This window comes from Eptatretus burgeri, chromosome 4, assembly GCF_056783735.1.
Source record: "Eptatretus burgeri isolate ZD-2024b chromosome 4, Ebu_testis_v1, whole genome shotgun sequence".
In the NCBI taxonomy this organism is placed as follows: Eukaryota; Metazoa; Chordata; class Myxini; order Myxiniformes; family Myxinidae; genus Eptatretus; species Eptatretus burgeri.
In genome coordinates, this window is record NC_140964.1 from 17088002 (window position 1) to 17106456 (window position 18455).

An 18455-nucleotide genomic window follows, 5' to 3' on the forward strand; every position below is an offset into this window, starting at 1 on the left:
CCCTTCCCCTTGTGCGCCCCCACCTTTGACCCACCACACCCCCTCATCCCACCCCCCACCCATCCCCAAACACACAGACGGGGAGGGTAGGGGATGGGATGAGGGGGAGTGGTGGGTCGTTCGGGGCACGCACCTAACCCCCAACCCTCTCCTTTACTCTTTTTCCTGTAATGAAGAATTAAATAATTGTAAGAAAAGCATATATAATTAAACAACATTGAAAACCTTAAACATTTTTTTGGGGTAAATATTTAATTGTGAAAATGAACGTTCTTTCCCAACAGTCTGCTTGAGATATCTTACAGTTTTGAAACTCTGACAACATATTCTGTTCAAAACAAAGAGGGAAGAACCATGAGGGGACATAAAGATGATTATATAATGATATTAATAAAATAATAAAATATTTACCTCCAGAAGATTGAGTTTTGTGTCACATTCATCCAGACAGGTGTGGAAACTGAAAAAAAAATTAACACCAAAAGAGACAAAGACAGAGAGACACAGAGACAAAGAGTCACAGGGATAATTTCTCACCTTTCTTTGGACTTATCCAACATCAGAGGGTGTGTGTGAAAGGTCTTCCAACAGACGAGACATGATGTCATTTAATTATCTTCGAAATGATTGAAGATCGAGAAGGATTTCATTCATATTCCACCATTCTTCATGATATTCGTTGGATTCATTTTCAATATCAGTTTTCAAGGATGTTGTTATTGGGGACAACCTGTGAAAAAAAACAACAATTATTGGTCGTATTGTGATTTAATTCTGAATAAAATAACAAATAATGAATTGGTTAAAGGATCTCACCTCTCCTCTTGTGAAACAGATTGATCTGCAAGGTCAGAGGACTCCACTGAATCCTCCATTCTCTGAATAGAATAAGCCAAAGCTCGTGTTCAAATCGGGCAAGTTGATGAGATAATGGAAATGAGGAAACAATGGGTTTTTTCGGGTGTGTCTCAAAGAAAATGAGTCGCATTCTTGCTTCGGCCTTTTGGGGCTCGGTTCTCAACCAGGCTTTGAACACAAAAACAAAACACCTTGGTCAAGTGATTTTGTGAAGAACTTTCATAAGATAAATATCATACTTTCATAAAATCATAAATAATGATGAATTTGGAAAGACGATGGAAAATATAATGAATCAACAAAATGACATGTGGTTCAGGAGGAGGTCAAACAAGAGGATGAAGAGAAGTTTATCATATTATCTCTGCTCACCAAAGATACCTAAACCAAGAACCAAGTTCCAAGTTATTATTTGTGAAAATACTCGAGAGAAATAAATGTTATAAGATAATGAAGTTATTCCCGAAAGTAGAACATGGACAAATATTCGTTGGTTCGCTCTGAGTTTTATGAAAATACGAAAGGACTGATTATGTTTGGGGGAAGAAGTGCTTTGATCAGTAAGTCTCAATTTTTCATTTACTTGGATGGGAGGGAAGGGGACAGGTGTGGAGGAAGTGAGTCTCCCATTTTGAGCTTTTTGAGCTTGGGTCAGATAGTTTTTCCCCTTTCCCATTCATTTGAATTGGCATCCCAGAAGCAACATTTATCATCCACTCACAGGTGATGCTTGACCCCCTCACAGATTCCTCACACATCGGCCTCCTTGTCCACCATTAACGCACGTACAGTTTTACGCCTCAGTTCTGCCATTCAGCCTGGCCCTAAGACTGGTCAATGGTATCCAGTTTCCCTTGAGAGATAAAATTCTTCTTCGCCCTCCAGTGAGTTCCAAGACATCCACCGGCAACATCAAGTATGGTGGTCTTGAACGCACTCCACTACTCTTCAGGATCTCCAAAAGCACCCAGACCCCCCAAATCTCGACTCACCGACCCTCTCATCCTTGAGCTTGCCAACATCCAGCCTCAGCTGGGATGGTACCATTCTCCTGTATTTCATGTACAACTTAAGAGTTGCTCCAATAAGCAGATTGTCAGTATTGAGGAACTGAGCACTCTGGTGGACCTGCAGTTTTGGATCATCCTCCAGTGACCATCAACGACCAAATGGTCAATCTCCTTTGCCACACCTCCAGCGTTGGAATACCATATCCAGCGATGACCTTGTGGGTGCTGAAACCATGAGCCGGCCACCCTAAGTCCATGACTTCTTGCAAAGTCAAGGAACTTAGTGCTATTCAGGTTCACAGTTCCAGACCCATGATGACCAACACACGTCTCAGAACCATCCCTATCAGTTCCAGTCGATGCATTGAAATCCCCCAAGACTAAAAGTGTATCTCGTCTGGGGCACTGATCAACCACAGACTCGAGCGTGGCGGAGAATGTGTCTATCACGGTGAGATCACTCGCCTCAGTCGGAGCATTAACAGAGACCAGGGAAATGACACCTATGGAGTGACGAATCCTCAGTCACATAATTGGCTTGTTGACTCGTGTTACCTCAATTATCATTGGAATCAGCTTATTGGACACAGCTACACCAACTCCTTGGGCATTGTAACCATCTGAGCGACCAGACCAACAGGAGGTGTAACCACCCGCCATTATCTTGCCACAATCCGGTCTCCAAACCTCAGTGATTGCTGCAATACCGATGTCAAAATGCTGGAACTCAAAGTATAACAGAGACAGGTGATCATCCTCTTTTCGGGATTGGACATTCCAGGTTCCCATCCGAAAGGACCGCATCAGGTTAAGCCAAGGAGACCACCGTCTGGTGGACGACACCTCAGCACCACTCCGACACACTCCCGCAATCTGACCCCAGAATGTTACGCCATAGTTTCCCTCCTTTCATCAAATGTTGGGGGTCCCAAAGGCTTTGCCCCAATCCCGTCATCCGGTGAGCTGCCCTGCGAAGGGAAGTCTCCCACATAGTGGGTTTTCAGATTTTTTTATGCTTCGAGAATGTTTTGGGGAATTAAGGGTTTTACGGTGGTTGGAGTGCAAATCCTGCCACCACCCTCCAAATAAGAAGTAACCCAACTGCAGGAGGACGTCCGCAGACACAAGTGGGCACCAGATATGGATGGCCGTTGGCTCACAAGGAGCTCCTCCACCATTTGACAGGTTTTGTTGTTAATCCTGCTGGGTGTCCATATGCAAACACCTCCTCACCAGAAAACCTGGTCAGTGAGACGGTATGGTTGCTGACAACCCGACCATGGAACAGGTTTGTACAGGTTTACATGTTACCTGCAGCAACTCACAGATCTGATCTGGCCTGACCTGACCTGACCTGACCTGACAGAATGAAAAATCATTCATGGAGTTACACTTTGCGAAACGGGACACAACCTCTGCCGACCGAGGTATGCAAAATGGAACGCATACCTCTTCCAGGCTGAACAGTTTACATTTTGTATCCCACGGATAAGTCATATCTCAATCCGGACCTTCACCAAAATCGGTTTGGCTTGTTATGGTTAGCGAACCAACTTCCCAACCTACTTTTGTCATAACTCGGCCACTTTTTGAGCTATCATGCTCGACAGTTTTGGCCTCATCTTGCAATGGTGAAAATCACTTGAAAAATTATTGTATCCGGATTCGAATCTTCACTAAAATATAATCAATTTGTCCTTATCACACACACAATCTATCAACAAAGTTTCTGTGGAATCCATCAATAACCTTTTGAGATATTGAGCTGTATATCGTGTTGGCCTGATTATAATTAAATAAATGGCGAAGAATCACGTGGAAAATGTCTCGAATCTCAATCCGGATTTGGATCTTCACAAAAATCGAAACAATTAGTCGTCATCACACGCCCAACACGTCCACCAAGTTTCATCTGGATCCGTCCAAAACTGAAGATATCATGCAATGTCGTTTTGAGCCGCATCTCTCAATGGTGAAGAATCACTTTAAAATTAAATAATTATCCTATCCAGATCTGGATTCATCACGTGGAGTTTCAAAGAAATCCCTGGAGTCACCTCAGAGGAGGATGGAAAAAACAAAAAAAATGTCTATGGACCCATTGCTGCCTGACCCACTGAAGGACATCATTATGACTTCAAGAGCTGATTTAGACTTCGTCATGGACGAGTTTAAAATGCACATGAAATCCAATGTAGACACATCATGTTCACCTTCCTTTGATTGTATACAGTTTTACTCCATGTTAAAATCCCCCAAATGTGTTGCGGCAGGTTTCCGTCCTGTTGATGAATTCTTGTGTCGTGATAACCGCCGTACGTCCACTTGATCGAGCTGGCTGGTCTTTGTGTAGATGGAATATTGCTGCTGAATTTAACCACAGTTGTCCCCTCGTGTTTTGGAACCAGGTTTTCAGTCGATGGAGAGAAGTGAATGGGTGCTCTGCTTGACAAGAAGGAAGAGGGAAAACAAACAGTCGTCGGTGAATTTTTTGCACTTGGTGGAAAAGACGTCTCGTATCAGATGACATGGCAGTAAGTACTCCCCAAGCACTGAAAACAGTTTTGGGGTGTAAATTCTGATGAAACATTTTCAACCGGACCGGAAGTGCTTCACAGTCGAGTTCAGGATACATACCGATGTGATTTTGTCCACTTTTAGACGTTAACAGCATTTTTTCCAAACAATGGTGTGCAGCCAACCAGGAAGTTTTTTTTGTATACCTTGATGAGGCTCATATGATAACTAACACACAACGCACATCAAGGGGGGGGGGGCATGAGACGAGAGGGGAGGAGGGGGGAGGACAAAATCGTGGGGAACAGAGACATTAGGAGATCTGTGGAAGGGAGAGGGATGGGACGGGGAACATGGGGAAAAGAAGATGGACATTACATGGACTTTCAGGAAGGAAAGCAGAGAATTTGAAGGAGGTGGGCTTGGGTGGATTATCGGGGGAAGAAAAGATCAAGGATTTGAATGGGGGATGATAAGAGGTGGTGGCGAACAGATGTTTTGAAGGCCTGGAAGCTAAGAATGGGAATGAATAGATTGAGGGAGTTTATTCCAAAGGTGGGAAAAAAGAGGAATGAAAGAGTGAAGGTGAGCAGTGATTCGTGATTTTGGTAGTTTTACCAGAAGGGGGTCGTTGGCAGACCGTGAGCGCCCTGTGGAAATGTGGTGGGGACAAATCGCAGACAGAGCAGGGGGGGCAAGGCTGGAGAGGAGACGGTAGAAGACAGAAAGACCACCGACCAACCTGCGGTGAGAGAATGAGAGGCCCTAACACTCAGCCTCATCACACGAGATGCCAATGATCCGAAATGCCTTGGTTTCTACAGCGTGAGACTGAGAAAGGTGGGAGGCAGGAGCACCAGCCCAGAGGGGACAGCAGTACTCCATCTGGCTGCGGCCAAAAGCTTTGTAAGTGGTCAGGACCTGAAGAGGGCCGAGGAAGGACTTTGCACGACGGAGGATTCCCAGTCGGCGACTGGCTTTGGAGGCGAGGTTTAAAATGTGGCTTTCCCAGGAAAAGTCATGGCAGATAGTGAGACCCACAAGCTTGAAAATAAAAGGACTTCTTCCAGAGGATTGTTGAGAAAGTGGATGGGGGGGGGTCACCCTGAGGTAACTCATCTCGGGATTGGTGGGATGCGAACATCCCATCTGGCTGGGCGGGGCCACCATGAGGTAACTCATCTCCGGATTGGTCGGGGCTTCTGAGGTACTCCTTTCCCTCATTGGTTGCGAGGCAAACCCATCTCGCTGGGCAAAGTCGACCTCACCCCACCTTTGCCCGTGGTCCCGAACACGTGCGTAATGGCGATCATGGAGCGAAGGGGAGATTTAATGTAAAAAAAAACCTGACTATAAAGAAACCCGCAGCACACAGGAAATTCACCCAAAAGACAGAAGGACAGGACCCTGACTTTCAACACAAACTTGTCGAAATTACTGAACCACGGGGACTGTTTGTGTGTAAATGTGTAAATGTTTGTGTGTAAATGTGTTTGTGTGTAAATGTGTTTGTGTGTAAATGTTTGTGTGTAAACCTCACCGCCGTCGAGTCTGGCATTTCACTCAAGCCGACTGGCAGGGTCTCCGAGCAGCCATTAAACTTACAGACTGGTCTCCTATCACTACTTTCTCAAACATCAACTCATCCTGGGAATTCTTTCAAAGAAACTTGCTCTCCCTCATGCACAGATTTATCCCCTCTCGTGTTCAGTTGTCTTACCCTTCCTCCCGCCCTTGGTTTACTGAAGCTTGTGGCGAGGCAGTTGTCCTGAAACAACTTGCCTTTGCCTCATGGAAAGCAAACCCAACTGAGGGCAATCTCAGTTCTTTCCACAAAGCTCGGAACAAGTGTGTAGCTACCCTCAGGAGAGCCAGAAAACAACATCTTTCTCATCTCAAGTCTGAACTCTCAAACCTCTCTCCCTCCTCAAAATCCTGGTGGCGTTTAATCAAATCTGTTTCTGGTGTATGTTCCCCTCCATCCCCTCCCTTACCTCAAATGGCCGCACTGCTGATTCCACCCGTGATAAAGCTGAATGTCTAAACTCGGTGTTTGCAGCTAAATCTTGTGTCCCAAACCCACATCACTATCTCTACCCACTTTACCCAGTCGCACCCAACTGTCCCTGGACTCTGTATCCTTTTCTCCTGACAAGGTGGAGAGCTTGCTTTCAAACCTCGAGTCAGATTCTGCACCCGGTCCAGACGGCATCAGCCCACGTGTCCTCAAAGCCTGCTCTTCTGCTCTTGCTCACCCTCTCTCTGTTCTATTCACCCTCTCATTTTCCCAAGGTCATCTGCCATCTGCTTGGAAATCTGCTAACATCACTGCCCTGCATAAAAAAGGTGCAAAAACAGATCCCTGTAACTACAGACCAATCAGCCTTCTCCCAATCATCAGCAAGGTTATGGAATCCATCATCGCTTCAGACATGAAATCCTTCCTCTTCTCCAATGGCTTGATTTCCAATCATCAATTTGGTTTTCAGACCAGGTCACTCTACCCTAGATATGCTGCTACTGCTCTCCCATCAATGGATGGAGGTCCTCAATGCCAGACAGGAAATCCGAGCCGTATCCCTGGACATATCACGTGCTTTTGACACAGTCTGGCACCCTGCCCTACTCACCAAACTCTCTTCCCATGGTATTCAAGGCCATCTCCACTCATGGCTCGCAGACTTCCTCTCCTGTCGCAGTCAACGTGTGGCCCTAAATGGAGTTCTTTCATCCCCTCTTCCTGTGCAGGCTGGAGTTCCTCAAGGTAGCGTTCTGGGCCCTGTTCTTTTTCTGGTTTTCATCAATGATCTCTCGGACTCTCTGGAAAATCCTCTATTTCTCTTTGCCGATGACTCCACCCTCTGCCGTACCATCTGTCATCCCTCAGACCGGCAAGCAGCAGCTTCTTCGCTCACTGCAGATCTGGATAAAATCACAAACTGGTCCAACACGTGGAACATGTCTTTCAATCGGACAAATCTCACACTCTCACTATGTCTCTTCGAAAGGACCGTTTACAAAACCCCCCCATCCACTTTCTCAACAATCCTCTGGAAGAAGTCTTTTCTTTCAAGCTTCTGGGTCTCACTATCTGCCATGACCTTTCCTGGGAAAGTCACATTTCCAACCTTGCCTCAAAAGCCAGTCGCCGACTGAGAATCCTCCGTCGTGCAAAGTCCTTCCTCGGCCCTCTTGAGCTCCTGACCACTTACAAAGCTTTTGTCCGTAGCCTGATGGAGTACTGCTCTCCCCTCTGGGCTGGTGCTCCTGCCTCCCACCTTTCTCGACTTCACGCTGTCGAAACCAGGGCTTTTAAGATCATTGGCATCTCCCGCAATGAAGCTGAGTCTTTGGGCCTCTCACTCAATCACCGCAGGTTGGTCGGTGGTCTTTCTGTCTTCTACCGACTCCTCTCCAGCCTTGCCCCCCTGCTCTCTCTGTGATTTGTCCCAACCACATTTCCACAGGGCGCTCAAGATCCGCCAACAACCCCCTTCTGGTAAAACTACCAAAATCACGAATCACTGCTCATCTTCACTCTTTCATTCCTCTTTTTTCCCGCCTTTGGAATAAACTTCCTCACTCTATTCTTTCCCATTCTTCCCTCCAGGCTTTCAAAACAGCTGTTCACCACCACCTCTTATCTTCCCCCATCCAAATCCTCGATCTTTTCTACCCCCGATAATCCACCCAAGCCCACTTCCTTCAATTCTCCTGCTTTCCTTCCTGAAAGTCCCTTTAATGTCCATCTTCCCCTCGCCATGTTCCCCGTCCCATCCCCATCCCTCTCCCTTCCACAGTTCACCTGTGTCTGTTCCCCAATGTTTTGTCCCTTCCACTCCCGCCCCTCTTGTCTCATGCCTCCTTGCTGTGAGTTGTGTGTTAGCTCTCATACGAGCCTCGACCAAGGTATACAAAAAAAAAAAAAAAAAAAAAAAAAAAAAAAAATGGCTGCCAGATTCGTTACAGTATTTCGTGTCATTATATTTATGTCACATATTTCTGATCTATAAATGACAGCAAGAAGGCTTCAAGAAAATTATAATTTTTTTTTGCATTCAAGGATACCGACAAGAAAAGGGTGTTAAATTTTTACATTCCTTCTGAAATGGAACATGGACACAGGCATTTTTTAATGAAGAACTGGCCTCATACTGATATTAAAAAACCCACAAATAGAGATTTGATTAAAATGTTAAATCACAAGAGCTCAAGTGAGCACAATAGACGCCCGAACAAGAAGGAACATACAGAATTGTGCTATCACATGGAAAAGAGCATCCTGGTTGCCATGGCAACCACTTGAGATGACCAACGTATATCGCAACACACCGTCTCCACAGTCGTTACCCATCTACCAAATATGAAACGTTAAAGTTGAAAACTTTTGGAGTTTGAGTGCGGACAGGAATGGACGGACGACCGGTATCACATAATACTCCCCGATATATATATATATATATATATATATCGGGCGTATAAAAATGAACTTCTAAAGGTGATGAAATATTAAACTCTTTTAGAAATCATCTCAGACAACAAATCTTAGAAATTGTCTTACATAGAAAATAAGATAACAAATAAGGTTTCCTTTGATGAGAAAATAATTATGGATACAAGATTATCACACAATCCAGATGAATGAATGTATGATAATCTATGGGGTGAAAGTGGTTCAAGGATATTAAGGGATAAGGAAGGAGTTGAAGAAACTGAGGCAATAGAGAAGGAGAGGGAGAAAAAAAAGAGGAGGAGAGAGAATGAGAAGAGGGAAAAGGAGAGGGAGAAAGAGAATTCATAAATATAAAAACGTGGAAACCAGTGAGATTAAAAAACGATTGGAGGTAACACACAAAATAAATCAATCTCAACGCATTGAGGAGGAAAACAAAGAATTGAAAGTCATTTAGAAATATCTTCGTCAAGAGTATTAACATCGATTTCAGGGAGAAGATGTAAACGAGAAAGTGGAGATAAAGAAGAGAAAGCAGGAAAAGATTATATTCTTGATGATGTTGGTGTAATTGATTTTAATCAAAGTTTTATTTATTTTTCTTAAATAAATGGAGGAGAGAGTGAAGACGTTTCTAAGAATTCTTTATGTTTTAAAAATTAAGATTTAAATGTGCATGTTGGAAGCCAAAAAGGTTTTCGCACTCTGAAGGAATTTTTCACACAAATAAATGAGTTATTGTCTCAAATGTAAAAAGAAAACCAAGAGTAAAATTATCTCGTATGTTAAAAGTAAAAATAATAGGGTTATACAAAAAGGCACATGTTCGGTGTGTGGCTCTTTTTAGAGTAAATTCATCACCAAACACAAACGAGGGGGAGATATGCAAAAGTTTTTATCAGGAAGTAAATTTACAACAACTGGTATACCAGGGGATTACATCTACCAGGGTATTCTTTCTGTCGTCCAGGAACAATCTTGAATAAAACGTTAGATAAGGCTGACAATCCTAAACCGTGGAGCAAACCTATCAATAAGGTTGATGAAGTATGCACAAGACACTAAATAGATTATGGAAATTGCACGTCGTTGGAAGAAAAACACGAAGCGGATCGAGAAATGTTGTATAATTTATCTTTAATTCAAAATCCAACCGTGAGAGAAAAAGTTGAAAGGTTCATTGTGGAGAAGATGATCTGTGTTAAATTGAAACTTGGGCTTGGAAATTCAAAAAAAAACTTATAGGCTCAAATGATGTCATTTAGATTGAAGAGCAATTAGCTGATTAATTACATAAACCAATAATCACACAGTTTCATTGAAGGAAGGTTTCTTCCAAGGAAGTTGATTATATCTGGTCTTCTGATTTCATTGAACTCAATTATGATCAGGGGTTCAAGTATGCTTCAACAGTTATTGATTTGAGGAGGAGATATGTGTGGGTTTTCCCTTTGAAAAACAACACAGGAAATACTCTTATGTTAGCCTTTCAACAGATATTTAATAAAAGCAAGAGAAAATCTAAAAAATTGTGGATTGATGAGCATGCAGAGTTCAACAACAAAACATGAATGAATTTTCTTTAAAATCGCAGCATTACATTATACAGTACCTTTGAATGAAAGAAAAGCAGTTTTTGAGCGATTCATTCGTACTTTAAAATAGACTTTATATAAAGTTCGCTCAACTCAGTTCTAAACAAAGGTTATCTATAATTCAGGATATTGCAGATAAGTATGACGATACGATTCATACCTCAACGAAAACGAAGCCATCAGAAACATTTACAAAATTAAAATGTGAAAAATAGATGAATGACATCAAGCCGAAGTTCAAAGTTGGTGATGCAGTAAGAATATACAAGTGGAAATCTCATTTTAAAAAGTTATACGAAGCAATGGACAAATGAACTTTTTAAAATTGTTGATGTAAATCAGTACAGTTCCTTGGACTTCCAAATTATGTGATTGAGAGGGGGGAAGAGATTTTATTTAAAAAAAAAAAAAAAAAAGATTAAAAAAAATAAAAAAAACTTGGACTCCACTCCCCTTTTGGCTCCACCTCGCTTTTGGCTCCACCCCCTTTGGCTCCACCCCCCTTTTGGCTCCACCCACTTTTAGCTCCACCCCCTCTTTTTGGCTCCACCCCCCTTTTTGGCTCCAACCCCCTTTTGACTCCACACCCCTCCCCTTCCCCTTGTGCGCCCCCACCTTTGACCCACCACACCCCCTCATCCCACCCCCGACCCTTCCACAAACACACAAACGGGGGGGGGGGGAAAAGGGATGGGATGAGGGGGAGTGGTGGGTCGTTCGGGGCGCGCACCGAACCCCCAACCCTCTCCTTTTCTCTTTTCCTGTAATTAAGAATTAAATAATTGTAAGAAAAGCATATAAAATTAAACAACATTGAAAACCTCAAACATTTTTCTTTGGGTAAATATTTAATTGTGAAAATGAACGTTCTTTCCCAACAGTCTGCTTTGGATATCTTGCAGTTTTGAAACTCTGACACCATATTCTGTTCAAAACAAAGAGGGAAGAACCATGAGGGTACATAAAGATGATTATATCATGATATTAATAAAATAATAAAATATTTACCTCCAGAAGATTGAGTTTTGTGTCACATTCATCCAGACAGGTGTTGAAACTGAAAAAAAAATTAACACCAAAAGAGACAAAGACAGAGACACAGAGACAGAGAGACAGAGACACGGGGATAATTTCTCACCTTTCTTTGGACTTATCCAACATCAGAGGGTGTGTGTGAAAGGTTTTCCAACAGACGAGACACGGTGTCATTTAATTCTCTTCGAAATGATTGAAGATCGAAAAGGATTTCATTCACATTCCGCCATTCTTCATGATATGCGTTGGATTCATTTTCAATATCAGTTTTCAAGGATGCTGTTGTTGGGGACAACCTGTGTGTGAAAAAAAACAATAATTATTGGTCGTATTGTGATTTAATTCTGAATAAAATAACAAATAATGAATCGGTTTTGGGATCTCACCTCTCCTCTTGTGAAAAAGATTGATCTGCAAGGTCAGAGGACTCCTCTGAATACTCCATTCTCTGAATGGAACAAGCCAAAGCTCGTGTTCAAATAGGGCAAGTTGATGAGATAATGGAAATGAGGAAACAATGGGTTTTTTCGGGTGTGTCTCACAAAGAAAATGAGTCGCATTCTTGCTTCGGTTCTCAACCAGGCTTTGAACACAAAAACAAAACACCTTGGTCAAGTGATTTTGTGAAGAACTTTCATAAGATAAATATCATACTTTCATAAAATCATAAATAATGATGAATTTGGAAAGACGATGGAAAATATGATGAATCAACAAAATGACATATGGTTCAGGAGGAGGTCAAACAAGAGGATGAGGAGAAGTTTATCATTTTATCTCTGCTCAACAAAGATACCTAAACCAAGAACCAAGTTCCAAGTTATTGTTTGTGAATATTCTCGATGGAAATAAATGTTATAAGATAATGAAGTTATTCCCGAAAGTAGAACATGGACAAATATTCGTTGGTTCGCTCTGAGTTTTATGAAAATATGAAAGGACTGATTATGTTGGGGGGAAGAAGTGCTTTGATCAGTAAGTCTCAATTTTCCATTTGCTTGGATGGGAGGGAAGGGGACAGGTGGGGAGGAAGTGAGTCTCCCATTTTGAGCTTTTGGGGCTTGGGTCAGATAGTTTTTCCCTTTTCGCATTCATTGGAATGGGCGTCCCAGAAGCAACATTTATCATCCACTCACAGGTGATGCTCTACCCCCTCACAGATTCCTCACACATAGGCCTCCTTGTCCATCATTAACGCACCTACAGTTTTACGCCTCAGTTCTGCCATTCAGCCTGGCCCGAAGACTGTTCAATGGTATCCAGTGTCCCTTGAGAGATAAAATTCTTCTTTGCCCTCCAGTGAGTTCCAAGACATCCACCGGAAATATCAAGTATGGTGGTCTTGAACGCACTCCACTATTCCTCAGGATTTCCAAAAGCACCCAGACCCCCCAAATCTCCACTCACCTGCACTCTCATCCTTGAGCTTGCCAACATCCAGCCTCAGCTGGGATAGTACCATTCTCCTGGATTTAAGGTGCAACTTAAGAGTTGCTCCAATAAGCGGATGGTCAGTATTGAGGAACTGAGCACTCTGGTGAAACTGCAGTTTTGGATCATCCTCCAGTGACCATCAACGACCACATGGTCAATCTCCTTTGCCACACCGCCAGCGTTGGAATACCAAATCCAGCAATGACCTTGTGGGTGCTGAAACCATGAGCCGGCCACCCTAAGTCCATGACTTTTTGCAAAGTTAAGGAACTTAGTGCTATTCAGGTTCACAGTTCCAGACCCATAGGGACCAACACACATCTCATAACCATCCCTATCAGTTCCAGTCGATGCATTGAAATCCCCCAAGACTAAAAGTGTATCTCGTCTGGGGCACTGATCAACCACAGACTCGAGCATGGCACAGAATGTGTCCATCACGGTGAGATCACTCACCTCAGTCGGAGCATTAACAGAGACCAGGGAAATGACACCCAAGGAGTGACAAATCCTCAGTCACATAATTGGCTTGTTGACTCGTGTTACCTCAATTATCATTGGAGTCAGCTTATTGGACACAGCTACACCAACTCCTTGGGCATTGTAACCATCTGAGCAACCAGACCAATAGGAGGTGTAACCACCCGCCATTATCTTGCCACAATCCGTTCTCCAAACCTCAGTGATTGCTGAAACACCGATGTCCAAATGCTTGAACTCAAATTATAACCTTCTGAACCCACAACTCGAACCCACAACCTGAAATCCACGAGCCCACGATCCTGGCTGCCCGACAACCACCACCACGAGGAGCATTGCAAAAGACTGCAGAGCACGATTGCTGACGACGGCTCGAACGACGTACACCAAGAGCAATGGCCACGATAACTGCTCCACTCTCCTCGTGACGACCACTCTCCTCTTCCCTTTCAAGAGGTCCAAGGGATTTCTTCACCTCCCACTCGCCTCCTGATTGGACGGTGGCGAACATCCCATCTGGCTGGGCGGGCCACCATGAGGTAACTCGTCTCCGGATTGGTCGGGGGATTCTGAGGGACTCCTTTGCCTCATTGGTTGCGAGGCACACCCATCTCGCTGGGCAGAGTCGACCTCACCCCGCCTCTGCCCGTGGTCCCGAACACGTGCGTAATGGCGATCATGGAGCGAAGGGGAGATTTAATGTAAAAAAAAAAAACCTGACTCTAAAGAAACCCGCAGCACACATGAAATTAACCCATAAGACAGAAGGACGGGACCCTGACTATAAACACAAACTTATCGAAATAACTGAACTACGGGGACTGTTTGTGTGCAAATGGCTGCCAGATTCGTTACAGTATTTCGTGTCATTATATTTATGTCACATATTTCTGATCTATAAATGACAGCAAGAAGGCTTCAAGAAAATTATAATTTTTTTTTTGCATTCAAGGATACCGACAAGAAAAGGGTGTTAGATTTTTACATTCCTTCTGAAATGGAACATGGACACGGGCATTTTTCACTGAAGAACTGGCCTCATGCTGATAGTAAAAAACCCACAAATAGAGATTTGATTAAAATATTAAATCACAAGAGCTCAAGTGAGCACAATAGACGCCCGAACAAGAAGGTATATACAGAATTGTGCGACCACATGGAAAACAGCATCCTGGTTGCCATGGCAACCGCTTTAGATGACGAACGTATGTTGCAACACACCGTCTCCACAGTCTTTACCTATCTCCCAAATATGAAACGTTAAAGTTGAAAACTTTTGGAGTTAGAGTGCGGACAGGAACGGACGGACGACCGATATCAGATAATACTCCCCGATATATATATATATATATATCGGGCATATAAAAATGAACTTCTCAAGGTGATGAAATATTAAACTCTTTTAGAAATCATCTCAGACAACAAATCTTAGAAATCGTCTTGCATAGAAAATAAGATAACAAATCTTATTGGTTTCCTTTGATGAGAAAATAATTTTGGATACAAGAGGAGGGTAAGAATACTGATTCTGGCTCACTTTTCCCCATGTAAATGAATGGGGGATTTTCAGCGATTAAATTTTTTTTTTTTCCCTAAAAAATAAACCCCCTTTTTAGCCCAAGGTATATTTATTTGTCTCCCCTTTTAACCTTGGGGCTCTCTATTCAAATAACCTATGCAACAAGATAAAGATTTGTTCAAGTAGGAAAGTCGTAACGTGATTTGTTAAAGGTGATTCTAAAGAAATATCTGAAACGTCTAAGCCTCAGGACACTCTTTATCAAATAACCGATGCATATTGTTGAGCTCACTCATTGAACCTATAAACATTTGTTCATTCTCAAATTCCTTCAAGAGTTCAATTTTCTTTGCACAATAATCCCCATCTAAAATATTTAAAAACAAAACATTTGAATCTTTATATTTTTTAAGATACCTAACCCCTTTTGTGCCATTACGAAATGATAAACTTCTCTTAATGATCTCATCTGACCACCTCCTGAGTTGCAAATCATTTTTGTGCATAAACCACGCCATAAAAAAGTTTTGTTTCAAATGTTTTCAGTTCGTACCATGAAAATGAGGAAGTGTCTTTTTTGACACGGTCGTGCTGTGAAAATGGGGAAGTGTTTTTTTTTGACACGGTCGTGCTGTGAAAATGAGGAAGTGTTTTTGGACAGTCATGCTGTGAAAAAATAGGAACTATTCTGTGAGACAAGGCCTCGTGTTTATATTTTATCTTAGAACACTAACAGGCTTTTAAACATAAGTTTAATCAAAATCATTATAGGGCATTTTAAGTATGTTTTAAAAATGATTCATACATTTTGAGAATATATATCGCCCAGTTATTTTCCAAGCTGTCTCGCCCGAAGCGTCATTTCCTGTGGCCACACCCGATGATGAGGAAATCTCCTCATCGTTGCCTGATAGTGATTCGCCAGACAAAGTTTCTGCCAGACGGGATTTTCATTTTTACAACTGAGACATGAGCGATCTTTCTTCCGCGAACAAAACAGCTCAACACAAAGTTGGTAAGCTTGTGTATGGGTTCCTCTATGAATGATGAAGCAATTGATTATAAATTAAATCGTGATAATTCTGACATTTTTTTTTTCTTGGCAGGTCCTTGGAAGAAGAGCAGTTTACATATCACAACGAGGTGCATGAAATTAATGCTATTATTGAAGAGGTCAATCATCTTAGAAGAGAATTGAAAAACATTTTTAATGACTGACACGACGTCTTATCACAGCCTCTGATCTTTTTGCCATCTTGTACCAATGGTAAAAAAGTGAGACATGGACTCACTCTCTTCCGATGAAGATAACAGCTTACTACAAAGTTGGTAAGTTTGTGTCTGGTTTCCTCTTTGAACGATGAAGCAATTGATTATAAATTAAATCGTGATAAAGCGAAAATATATATTTTTTCCTGGCAGGTCCTTGGAAGAAGTGGAGTTTACATATCACGATGAGGTGCATCAAATGAATGCTCTTATTGAAGAGGTCAATGATTTTAGAAGAGAATTGAAAAACATTTATAATGACTGGTACGAAGTCTTATCACGGCCTCTGATCTCGAATGAATTACACCAATGGTGAGACACGTGTGTGTGTGTTTGTGTGTGTGCGTGCGTGCGTGCGTGCGTCTTTCCCTGTCTGTCTCTGTATCTCTCTCTGTCTGTCTTTCTACCTACCTCTCTCTGTCTGTCTCTCCATCTATACCCTTGACTCATTATTTTATTTTTTTTCAGCTCGATCACACAACATAAGCTGTTGAAGCAATCTGGTACAACACATGCTTTTCTGGAGGTAAATGTTTCTGAATTATTATTTAGTTATTTGTTTATTTATTCTTTTATTAATACCACTCTCTCTTTGGAATGTCGCCTTATGTTCGTTGCATCATTAGTTTGGACGCGGTTTTGCCAGTACACTGGAATTCATTTTATTGGCCTTGGAAGGATGACAGGCTGAGTCGGCCTCCTGGTGTGTTAATTCAGTGGTCAACGAGGCTTGAACTTAGAACCAACACCAGGCTTACTCATATTACAATGTAATTATCTTTATAAAACCTAATTATTATCCACTTTTTGTTTCAAAACAGAATATGGTGTCTGAGTTTCGAAATCACAAGACATCTGAAGAAGATTGCTGGGAAAGATTATACATTCTCGCAAATGAATATTTAATATTTTCAATTTTGATTAAATATATTTGTTTTGTTTACAATTACTTGATTTTGAATTTCAAAAAAAAAATCAAGACATGAAGGAGAGGGAGGGAGGGGGGGGTAGGTGCGCTCCCCCAATGACCCATCACCCCCTCATCCCACCCCCTCCCCTCCCCGTGTGTGTGTGTGGGGAAGGGTGGGGGTGGGATGAGGGAGGTGGTGGTTCAAAGGTGGGGGCGCACAGGGGGGATGAGGGGGGTGGGGCTTGTGTGGGTGGGGTTTATGTGGGCGGGGCTTTGGTGGGGCTTGTGTGGGCGGGACGTGTGTGGGCAGGGCTTGTGTGGGTGGGGTTTATGTGGGCGGGGCTTCGGTGGGGCTTGTGTGGGCGGGGCTAGCGGGAGGGCGTTTATGTGGGCGGGGAATTATGTGGGTGGGGCTTGGGTGGGCGGGGCTTGTGTGGGGTTTATGTGGGTGGGCTTCAGTGGAGTTTATGTGGGCAGGTTTTATGTGGGTGGGGCTTGTGTCGGCAGGGTTTATGTGGGAGGGGTGAATGTGGATGAGGCTTATGTGGATGAGGTTTGTGTGGATAAATGGATGGGTGGATGGGTGGATGGGTGGAGCTTGTGTGGATGGGTGGATAATTTTTTAATTAAATAAACACGTTGTGTGTGGGGAACTAATTAACTAATCACTAATTATGTGAATATGATGAATATGGGTGGAGCTTGTGTGGGGTGGGGTTTTTGTGTGTGGTGGGGTTTATGTGGGTGGGTTTTGTGTGGGTGGAGTCAAAAAGGGGCGGAGTCAAAAAATTTCAATTTATCTTTGTCTTTTGTAATTCCTGTGAATAAAATGAACCTAAAATCTCTTCCCCTTCCAAATCATATATCTTATAAGTCCAAGGAACCGTATCTATTACATCAACAATTTTAAAAAGTTCGTTCGTCCATCGTTTAGTATAACCCTTTGCAAAATGACATTTCCACCTCTATATTCTCACGATATCACCAACTTTGAACTTAGGTTTTCTGACATTAATCTCTTTTTCATATTTTAATTTTGTCAATGTTTCTGATGGTTTCATATTTGTTGACGTGTGAATCGTGTCATTATACTTATCCACAATATCCTGAATAAAAGATGACCATTGTTGTGAACAGAGTTGTGTGAATTTTTTATATAGTCTCTCTTTTAAGGTACGATTAAACACTCAACAACAACTGCCTTCCCTTCATTACAGGTACTGTATAATGTAATACTGTTATTTTTTAGAAAATTCAAAAATGTCTTGTTATAAAACTCTCTACCCTCATTAGTCCACAATTTTTTAGGTTTTCTCTTACTTTTATTAAATATCTGTTGAAAGGCGAACATAAGAGTATAACCTGTTGTTTTTTA

At 42.4% G+C, this 18455-nt stretch overlaps 1 long non-coding RNA gene across 2 annotated transcripts in view; it reads right to left on the reverse strand.

Annotated features, from left to right (window-relative positions):
- Positions 1-18455, reverse strand: part of LOC147027549 (uncharacterized) — a 48111-nt gene that overhangs the window by 5858 nt on the left and 23798 nt on the right. The window contains exons 3-6 of one of the 2 annotated variants that reach the window (XR_015057109.1): positions 11855-12051; positions 11572-11764; positions 817-1026; positions 538-730 (exon numbers count right to left, since the gene is read on the reverse strand). This is a non-coding gene — a long non-coding RNA (uncharacterized LOC147027549). Of the gene's footprint in view, positions 1-537; positions 731-816; positions 1027-11013; positions 11359-11571; positions 11765-11854; positions 12052-18455 lie in introns of those variants that run through there. The other variant, XR_015057108.1, reaches the window with a different exon arrangement.